We start from the raw sequence: 11,507 nt of genomic DNA on the forward strand, positions 1-11,507 counted from the left end.
CACTTCATTCATTCTTTTCATCTGCACCTGAGCTATCTGGGCCAATCCTGTTTGTTTCCCAGTTCACCTTGCTTCTTGCATTCCCCCAGCTCCTCAGCAATCACCCTGGGGGGTGGGCAGCATCCGTTGGATCACAGTTTTGGGAGCTCTCGTTCACATTTGGAGGCCAGAAATCGCTGATGGCTGTGACATGTCTTATTTATTAATATGGCAGGAGGTATTTCCTTTTCACAAGAGACACTGTCTAGAAAACACAAACCAGTCAGCTGATAAAGAATCCACCTGTAATGCAGGAGACCCCAGTTCAATTCCTGGGTCAGGAAGATCCGCTGGAGAAGGGATAGGCTACCTACTCCAGTATTCTTGGGCTTCCCTGGTGGCTTAGCTGGTAAGGATCCGCCTGCAATGCAGGAGACCTGTGTTCGATCCCTGGATTGGAAAGATCCCCTGGAAGAGGGCATGGCAACCCACTCCAGTATTCTTGCCTGGAGAATCCCCATGGACAGAGGAGCCTGGTGGGCTACAGTCCACAGAGTCACAAAGAGTCAGACATTAAGCGAGTCAAAAAAAAATAAACAAGATCTGAACAAGCAATATATAGAAGATAATGTGCCATTAGCTGATAAATACACAAACAATTCACCAGAGAGCTAGTGATCAAATTCCCTCCTGACACAGCCCAGGAGGTCTTCAGGTACCTCTCCCAAGAGGGCAGGAGCCAGCCATACAAATGAGACTCGTGATGAGAGCACCTTGGGGCAGCCCTGCCCACTCAGAACGAGGGGCAATCCCTGTCTTTTATTTACACAGCGAGTATCCAAGACCTCCTCGGAGCCTTCAGATACGGGTTACAAATGTATCCTCTGCCATTTAGCAAGCAAGGGAGGCCAGACCACATTTGCTGAAATCACTGATGAGATACAGAAAAACTTTCCAGCCCATCCTTCCTGAAGGTTAAATTCTTTATTTGAGAAAGGAGAATTGGACCATGGGATCACAGAGCAGAGGCAGAGACTTACAGAGGCCTTTCTGCTTGGTCAGCTGTAATATGCTTCCTCTGAACTGAACTGAACTGAACATTGCTGATTGCGAACATTTTAAATGACTCAAGCTTAAGGAGAGTTTACCATTAGAAAAGTGTCCCATTGCCCTGAAGTGTGATCAGCAGGGAAGCTAATAGCTGCAGAGTTTGCAAAACACTCCATCCTCCCTGCATTCAGCGGGCAACCTGGGAAAACACTGGAAACAGATGGTTCGTGATCGGGGTTTAAACAAGCAGACCTGGGAGGAACTGAACTTCTGCCTCCCAGCAGCTAAAGTGGGAAGCCTGTGCACGCCCCCTGGGCAGCTGGGAAGTCCTGATCACGTTGGTGCTGAAGTCAGGGAAGGACCCCAAGGAACAGCAGGTTAAAATGTGGGCCTGTCTCTTGGTTAAGACAATGCTAGTCCTGCTCTGACCCATCCAGGACACTTTGAAGGCATCCTTGCCTCATATGTCAAATAGCTCTTAGTTGGGGCTACACCCCACTCAGACACATGAGATTTAAATACAGGTCGCCTCTAATCCCCTAAGGAACCCCAAGCCATATTCCACTTCAGAAGTCACCGCTGTAAGATGACTCGTCTTGTTCACCTTCACCCCATCCCGTTGCTGCAAACCAGGTAAGGGAGCAAACTGCCTACAAAGCATAAATCTGCTGACACCACAGCCAAGGCCTTGGGGAGATTTGTGACAGGCCCAGGACTCCAGGTCTCCGTGTCAGCCCATAATTAGCTACTTCAGTCAGAATGTCCCCACTACAGAACATCTTCCGTATGATATGAACTCAGTTCTTTGAGAAAGGGTGATGGAAGGATATGTTTTAACCCTGACAACTATTTCTCATTAACTTTCTCAGGAACTGTTTTCTTAAAGTCTCTATGACCCAAGACAACCTCAGCTCTCATCAGAACATAGGAATAAAGGTGGCAAAGTGATGGTACTAACCGGGATTACACAGGCTCTTATTCATTGCTGACCTGCTCCAAATGCTGCTGCTGCTTCTAAGTCACTGCAGTCGTGTCCGACTCTGTGCGACCCCATAGACAGCAGCCCACCAGGCTCCCCCATCCCTGGGATTCTCCAGGCAAGAACACTGGAGTGGATGAGTGTCCTATAAACAGTGCTGGCATTCCCCAGAGGCTCGCTCATGCTCCCAAAAAAGACCCCTGCCACTGCTGGTGCAACGGCCCCCACTCTGCCATGGGCCCACCCCTCACCCCACACACATCCTCCTTGGACGCCGGGACCCCGGGCATTAGTGGTCCCCTGCTAAATCCACCAGGGGTACACACTCCAGTACCTCCAACCAGGACGCAGCAGTGCTGGTTCCTCTCTGGAGCTGCTGTGGAGGCCATGCCCCTCACTTTACTACCTGCACTGAAGTATCTCCCATGGTCCCCCCATGTCTCACTGAGCCTTTAATAAAATAAAGTCATTTAAAAAAATTTTCCTGCAGTAGAGTTGATCTACAGTGTTGTGTTAATTTCTGCTATACAGCTGCCGCTGCTGCTGCTAAGTCACTTCAGTCGTGTCTGACTCTGTGCGACCCCATAGACGGCAGCCCACCAGGCTCCCCCGTCCCTGGGATTCTCCAGGCAAGCACACTGGAGTGGGTTGCCATTTCTTCTCCAATGCATGAAAGGGAAAAGTGAAAGGGAAGTCACTCAGTCGTGTCAGACTCTTAGTGACCCCATGGACTGCAGCCTACCAGGCTCCTCCTCCATGGGATTTTCCAGGCAGGAGTACTAGAGTGGGGTGCCATTGCCTTCTCCGTGCTATACAGCAAAATGATTTAATTTTTCATATATATATATACACACATATATTCTTCTTTTATATTTTTTTCCATTACGGTTTATCACAGGATATTGAATATAGCTCCCCGTGCTTACAGTAGGACCTTGCTGTTTATCCCTTCTCTGTATCACAGTTTGCATCTGCCAGTCCCAAACTCCCAGTCCTTCCCTCCCTGACCCTCCCCTCTCCTTTGGCAACCACAAATCTCTCTATGTCCGAGTCTGTTTCATGGATAAGTCCACTTGTGTTGTATTTTAGATTCCACATATGAGTGATAGCACATGGCATTTGCCTTTCTCTTTCTGACTTCACTTAGTAAGAAGATCTCTAGGTCTATGCATGTTGCTGTAAATGGCATGGCTTTATTTCATTCTTCTTTATGGCTGAGTAATATTCTATTACTGGTAAATATGTACCGCATTTTCTGTCGATGGACATTTAGGTTGCTTCCATATCTTGGCTACTGTGAATAGTGCTGCCATAAACCCAGGGGTGCTCGTATCTTTTCTAGTTATGGTTTTGTCTAGGTGTGTGCCCAGGAGTGGCATTGCTGGGTGATAGGGGAGCTCTACTTTTAGTTCTTTTAAGGAACCTCCACACTCTTCTCCATAGTAACTGCACCAACTTACATCCCCATCAACAGTGTAGGAGGGTTCTCTTTCTCCACACCCTCTCCAGAGCATTTATTGTTTGTAGACTTTTTTTGTGATGGCCATTCTAACCAGTGTGAGGTGGTACCTCACTGTAGTTTTGATTTGCATTTCTCTAAAATTAGTGATGATAAGCATCTTATCATGTGCCTGTTGGCCATCTGTATGTCTTTTTTTGGAGAAATATCTATTTAGGTCGTCTGCCCATTTTTAAATTGTGTTGTTTGTTATTTTGTTATTGAGTTGTATGAGCTGTTTATTTTGAAAATTAAGCCCTGATGGTTGCATCATTTGCAAATATAAAATCAACTCTTATAGCTTCTATCTAGATCCTTTTCCTTGGTAAAGGCTCCGATGTGGCTGACACCATAGAGTCAAGACATCACACACAGTAAGGACAGAATTGAAAGTTTCTGAAAAGGGCAGTGACAAGATCAGATCTGAGTTTTAGAAATGTAGTCCTACTAACAGGATGGGCAGAATATGATAGAGACAAGTGACTCCAAGCAGGAGGCCCAATTAGGAAGTTAAGCTGATAGACTAGACCAGTGGTTTTCAATTAATATATTGAATGAATGAGTGACGGAGGCAAGGGGTGAGGCCACTGGGAACCAGCCCTCACCCTGGTCCAGGTAAAGCAGTTTTCTGTTTATGAACTGGATTTCCATATAGACTTTGAGGAAAGTATGCTGTGATTTTAAAATGGAAATCTGAAAACCAGGTTTGGGGCAGGAAGTGATGAGAGCCTGGATTAAGGCAGCATCTGAGAGAGGAAAGAAGTAAAGGGCTGCTGAGGCACGATTTCCATGAGCACAGAAAGGAGAACAACAGGATGTGAATATGGCTTTTGCTTTTATTTGGTTTTGCTTTGCTTTCAAGAACAGAGCACACAAATAAAAAGTGCTTACTTAACAAGGCCTACCGAATCTGTCTCAAAAATATCTGATAGTAAGTTTTTTAATTAATATTTTAATCAGATTGATGTTTTAACATTATTTTGAGGGCCCCACTCCTGGGTACATTAAATGTTTCCCTGAAAACGTGTGGTTTGATTTGCTTGGTCATCTCCTCACACACGCCTCATGATGTGGTAGCTAGCTCCTAACTAAATGACTAGTCTCCACCTGAAATATCACAGGTTTCTAATTGGTCTCGACCGCAGGTGGCCTCGGCCTGCAGCAACTTGAAACAGGACCTCAGTTCCCGGCCAGGACTGAAGTCAAGCTGCGGCAGTGACAGCGCTGAATCCTAAACGCTAGACCAGTGACAGACCCTGGCCTGTGTGGCTTTGTAGAAAATGAATTTTCACAAAGAGATAGAAAGTAGTGAGACAGGCAAAGTGTTTCTTAGGGGAGAAAAGAGTTCGTGTGAACAGACGCACACAGGCAGGCCCAGAAAAAGAGCAGCGCCCTCGTGGCCGTCTGCTCACTCACACAGGCATTTCTTCCACACTTCCTCTGGCCGTCTTGCTTTGCCTGCCGCTGAGTCTGTATTTGGTTTAAATCAGGGTCCTCCCATGTATGTGCCTGCATTTCTTAGCCAAGATGGGTTCTAGCGAAGAGGCCTGTGAGTAGGTTGATATCACCTACTATAGGGTGGCACCCCCTCTCTTTTTGACCCCCAAGGGGCCTTTCTGTGCTGGTGTAGTCGGGAAGGTCTCCCTGACCTCAAGAATGAGAAATATGTGGTCTCTGTCTCTTATCTAGGCAGGACTCAGCTCCTCCTCGTTCCTGCCATTGTCTTTATCTTGGAGTATCTGTCCACGTGGGGACAGACTCCAGCTGCTCAGTCTGAGGCCCATCTATCTCCTGTCACAGTCTCAATTAAAAGTTTAAGAGAGGTACCCCTGGCCCATGCGGAATTTGTCTTCTAAATCATTAGAGAAAGTTAATCCCAACCAGACCTTCTTTTGGGACATTAAATTCATGAGAGAGCCATATGGCTCCACACACTAATGGTAAAAGATGAGGGATATCCCAGCTTCATCAGCTCGCTTTGGCTTGGCTCACCTCTCCCAGAGCCCTGAGGGATGGACAGTACAGCAAAAACCTTCCCCAGCTCACCCGAGAAATGGGGACATGTTGAACAGTGGTTCTCAGAATTGGGGTTCTCCGAATTTTGGAATGCAGTTCTGGAGACTGTCAACATAGAAAGAATATTAAGAACACAAGTACCATTAACTACAGTCATTTCCAAAAAGATAATTCAACACACAGAATTGATCAGAGTCATCTCAAGAATACAAGGGTGGTTCTTTAAATTGAACACACTTTGCCTTGTGAAAAACTTTCTGCCCTGGAACTTTATTCTTATATTTTACCTTAGACCATTGAGACCTTTGCTGGTGACCAGCATCTCCTAAGGGTCAGTGTAAGAGCAAGTTCCCAGAGCCTAGGGAAGAGTTTCTGCTTCTTCCCTTGTCCCCCAGACCCGAGTCCCAGAAACTGCAAGGGAAACCACTCCCACTGGAGGGAAAAATGGGCACGATATTGCTGCCTTCCAAGCGGAAGCCTGGAATTTGTCTTTTCTATTTATGAAACAGACATAAATTGGTGGCTTGTTAGAGTTGGAATATCAGGAGAAGTCAGGTATCACAATAAAGTTATGTATTAAATAAGCTTCTCTAGACTGACCTGGGAAGTTAACCACCTATACAGTTGTTTCTATTGTACGCTGTGCTGTCCAAACAAACGGCTTGGAAATGAACTTGGAGCACAGTCTGAGCAGAAGGCAGCCTGTGTTCCTGTTGGCCTCCTGGTCCCTTTGGATTCAACATGCAGTGTTGTTCTTGTCCCTGATCCCCAGATGCAAGTACGAACTGGTGATTAACTGGCAACTTTTCGTTGATGAGCTTGGAGTACTTTCCAAAAACGTGAGCTCTTGCCACCTCTGGGACAGCTGCCTGAAGGGTAGAAAAGGCCCTGGCTGGGACTCGAAGCCCTGGGTTCTAGTCCCGAAGCTGCCTCACATTAGCTGTAAGACTCTGGGCATGGATGAGTGGCTGGGTTATACCTCTGAAGTCCTTCCATTGCCAGCCTTCTCTGATTTATGATTTTATGGCAAGTAGAGCACAGATGGTGACAGAATCTTTCCATAGCTCCCCTTTCTGGTCAAAATGCAGTGGGAACAGTCCAACTGCTTTATTAGGATGTCTTTATTTTTTTATGACTTTTGCACCAAATGCATTGCTTTCTTCAGCTGGCTTGGATTTTGGGGACACAGACTTGGCTATGACATCCACAAATGCGCTTGACAACAGGCAACAGAAGATGTGGGAGTCAGAAGCTTTGGAAGTTCTCTAACTCACAGTTCCTGCTGGGGTTTTGATTTAATGAACCTACTTCCCTATAATAAATCACTGAGGCTTCTCTTGCCTCTGAGTCTTTTCTTGTGTCTTTGTCCCAAATCAGGCCAAAGAATGTGCTCTAGAAATTGGTCATTGCCTTGTCCTCAAGGTGCAAGATTGCTGGGTGTCACCCTGAGAAAGGGGCCTCTCCTGTTAGAGGTTCTGTGGTTCCAAGTCCACTGTAAGCGGTGCCTTTGACTTGGCAAAGAAAGCCATTGCTTGGGAAGCTATTTCTAGCCCAGCACAGCTGTTCACAGCTTAGGTTCAGCAAATGCCATCTTTTTTTTGCAGACTCAGTCCCCAAACCCCCAGAGAATTATGGCAATCCAAGTGTGTGATCTTAATGAGTGAATAGAGTGAGTCTAAGGTCTCTCAGATGTCACCCATTGGACATTTGATTACATGCTCTGGTCTCTTACCTGACCTAAATGCAAAAATCCAAAGACACTCTAAAACCTTGTAGGTGCTTGCTCTGGGTTTTCACGAGTGACATCAAGGGATCAGATGAAAACAGTGATAGTAATAATAACAACAACAGTAGCAACTCTCATTTATTTGGTCCTCATTATACAGCAGATAATATGCTAGGTGTACCTTATAAGACTATTGTGCCCACTTACAGCTGAGGGAAAGAGATCCTGCAATATGCCAAAGAACTTGATAGCTAAGAAACAAGCCTGGAATTTAAACTCAGGTCCCTCCCGGAAGAAAGGTTCATGCCATTCCACTCTGGTGCTCAGATTAAAATCCTGATATATAGACATGGGGGTGGTGGCTTTGGGTAACTCCTGACTCCTTTCAGCTTACAGATCCTCGTTAAGGTTCCTTAACAGCTTGTCCTTAGTTCTGCTAAAGCAGCAGCGCCTCCCAGGCCTGTTCCCACCTGCACAGTGACAGAACTCCTCGTAATCTCTCCTGTGTCTCTGAGGACATGCGAGTTATGGCACAGGGAGTTTTGGCCCCAGAACTGAGGCCGCTGCCTGCATTACTCTTCTTTCTCTCTGCAGCCTTCTGATCAGCTGCATGGTGGTCACTCTGTGACTTCCAACCACCTGCCAAGTGCCCAGTGGTGCGGAACCACCCGGGACCTCTAGGACATCTTGCGCCGTCTACCCTCCTCCTCCAGCTGCTCCTGGCCTCCTTGGTGTCTCTGCTTACCTCCCGGCCTCTGGTCGGCAGCGAAAGGACTCTGCCTTCTGTGTCTCACCTGTCTGTGTTTCACTTGGCATCTATGTGGCAGGGGCAGGAAGATGCAGACCAGTCTCAGCCTTATCTGGATCCTTACCTGGGTTACAGTTCTTTCTGTCTCTCCACATGGTCCTCCCCTTCAAGGCATGGTGGCCTCCAGGGCTGGATCCGAGTGGTTCATGCTGCGGGTGCTGTGCTCAGTGGCCTGGGCCAGCGCTCCCTCCTGTGCCAAAGGGAAGAGTTTCTGCCAGGCTATTCTTCCCTGCTATTCAGCGCACATGTCTGTATACGAGTCCCCTAGTCTCCTGGGCCGTTGGATGTCAGGAAATGTGGCCAGCAGGGCTGCAGTGAAAGTGAAAGTTAGTCGCTCAATCTTGGACTGTCTGCGACCCCGTGGACTGCAGCCCACCAGCCTCCTCTGTCCATGGGATTCTCCAGGCAAGAATACTGGAGTGGGTTGCCATTTCCTTCTCCAGGGGATCTTCCCGACCCAGGGATTGAACCCGGGTCTCCTGCATTGCAGGCAGATGCTTTACCATCTGAGCCACCAGTGGTACCCTCTTACAAACACTGGGCGTCCAGGTGTCTGGAGCAGTGGTCAGGGGAGATGTGTGTTCAGGTGGGATACGATGCTGAGCCATCTATCTACCAAGATGGTAGTCCTGTTTTCCCTCCTTCCCTTCCTTCCTGTTCAAGCAGATAACAGCTGACTCTGTGTTCCTGCTTCACAGGAGGTTTGTGGCAGGGCATAAAGAAAAGACATTGCTTCCAAGCTTTGGGAACAAAAGCCAAAGCCCTTGGCAGAAGAAGACTCAATTGAAAGAGAAAAGGGGTGGGAGTGGGAGGCAGATTGTACTGAACAGGGAAAGAAGAAGCGATTTCCCCAGACTAGGATGATATTCTGTTCGCCTAGGAGGAGGTGAGGAGGGAGGTGACAGGGAGAAGGATGGGTAAGCCCTGCTTCCTGGGCAAGTGCCGTCAGCTGGGTACAGAGGTGCTTGGGGGCAGAGTTAGGCGGGGAGGGAGTCACATGCAGCCAGAGGCACAGAGGGGCTTGGCCTGAGGACCAGTGCAGGTGGGCAGGGGCAGGGGGCTGGCTCAGAGGTGGACTGTATAGGGGAGGGCAGGTGGGCCCCACCCTAGAGGCCTTGGCGCCGCCTAACAGAAAGACTGGCACAAGTAGCTGTAGGGAGGGCTCCACAGGAAAGACTGGGGTTGTGCATTTTCTGTTTGTTTGGTTTTTTTTTTTCTTTGTTTTTTTTTTTTTTTTTTTCTGCTAGCTGGGAGAAGTAAGAGCTTGGCGTTGGGAATTTAGCTGTTAGAGAAAGTGAAGCAAGTTATTCTTAAACCTAGAGTCAGTGGGCTGAGATTGGAGCCCTCTCACCTGTGTTTACACCTCTTGTGTGAACCCAGGAGAGAAAAAGACAATGCTCATGGTCAGGCCCAGGCCTTTGGTGAGATTCAGAGCTTCCGTCGCGGACCTGAGGATAGGTAGCCTTGCTTTCCGATTGTGCGTTCTTTCCCATTCCACCAATCATTCGGTGAAACAGTTTTAAGTGGAAAGCACTCAGTAAACAGGATTGAGTTTTTCCAGAACATGAAACTTCAGAGGGATGTCACAAAATCACCTTCAGAGAAGTGGAGTGCTTGTGAGGCCAGGAAAACAAGAGTCCTTAAAGGAAAGCTCTTATCAAACACTGCAGAGTGCTGTATTTCCTGCCTTATAATTGTGATGAATGGTATGGCTTTGTTTTTAAATAACACCTAATCTTTAAAATACTCTGCTGGGAAGCCTAGCATTTTTCCCCCAGAATACATCCACTGTGTATATTCAATTGACTAAACATTCAGAAGAAGGAGCACAAACCAGGCCCAGGAGAGTCTATTGCTCAGTGTAAGTGGGAGGGAGGGAGATGTTACCAATACTGAAAATACACTAAAATTCTGATTAAAATACCAGATCCAATCCCATGCAAGTCTCTTAGGAACACTGACATTATTGAAAATGAAATGGAAAAAAGCGATTACTGACTGGCATCAGCATCTAATTGTTTAATGAACATAACACGGCCTGGATCCTATCACTAACGTTCCTCTCTTTCAACAAATGTCCCCTGATGAAGGAAAGTTCTTTTTTGGTTGCAGAGTGGCCTTCAGAAGTTGGACGCTCTGAGAGATGACAAACAGGCAACATCTTTTTCTTCTTGATCCCAAGTCAAGTTCTGGCAGTTTTTGACAGGTCATAAACACACATGAAATGCTAAACTTAGTGGGCTGTTAGATGCTTTGCTGAAAGTTGAAAAACATTTTTTAAATAAAATTTCCTTATGTCTCCTTTTTTCCACACTCTCAACTCTGACATTCAAGTGTACTTCATGAACCGACATGTAATAACATTTGAAAACCAAATTCAGAAAACCCTCATGAATGCTCTCCAAGAGCATTCTCTGCTCTTAGAGAATCTGCAGAGAGTGAAGGTAAGGGGACTATCGGGAATCTTCTTAGGGACAAAGAGATGAATACTGCCCTTGATTGTTAAGAATGACATCTATGTAATCAAGAGAAGCGTGTCTGTTAGAGATCACTAAGCATTTAGTTACTAGGAAGCCTGTCCTTGTTTTCGTTAGAATGCTGACATTCATCACACCCTTCTGGAGAGGGTCTACCCATTGGTTTCCCCAGTATCACTCTTCCTTGGGTTTCCAACTGGCTCTCAGAATATATCTTCTCCAACTCGTCTATAGGCTCTTCTTCCTCATTCACTTTCTTAAATGTTGGAGGTACATGGGATTCCACCCCTAGGCTCTTTCGTTCTTCTTCACAAACTCACTGGGTAAAGCCAATCCAAAGGCTTCAATAATTCTTCAGAGACAACACTCCCATTTACGGCTCCAGCCGTGACCTTTCCACTGAGGTCCCTCACGTGTCTCCTGTCTCATGACCTCACAGTCTCCTTCGAGCCCAAGTTGCAAGCCTGGACATTGTCCTTAATTCCTCTCTGCCCATCTATCATCACCCTAAACACACTTTAGCCGTCCACTCTGTCTCTTCCCACTGTCCCCGGTTTATTCTTGCCAACATCATTTTGTGTCTGGATTTCTTTCGCAACGTCCTAACTGGGATATCTCCTTCCAGCATGCTCCCTCTGACTGAGGCCACAGGGACTTTTCTAGAGCACACATCTGAATGTGACACTCCTCTGCTAAAAACCCTTGTTCAGACACTCACGGCCCTCAGCATAGAGTCCAGACTTTGCACAGGTGAACAAGGGCCTTCATGATGGAGACCGCTTTCCCCCCTCAGGAAAATCTCCCCTGTCGTTGCACACCAGACTGAATGTACTAAGTGGGCATTTTCTGTTCCCTCTGCTTAGAATAAATACCCTTTCCCCTCATGCCAGCTCTCTTCTGGATCTATGACGCCTTCTTTTGGCTGAGACATCACCTCTGCCGGGAAGCTTTCTCTGCCTTTTCAGTACTGCCTA

This window comes from Ovis aries, chromosome 7, assembly GCF_016772045.2.
Source record: "Ovis aries strain OAR_USU_Benz2616 breed Rambouillet chromosome 7, ARS-UI_Ramb_v3.0, whole genome shotgun sequence".
Classification (NCBI taxonomy): domain Eukaryota; kingdom Metazoa; phylum Chordata; class Mammalia; order Artiodactyla; family Bovidae; genus Ovis; species Ovis aries.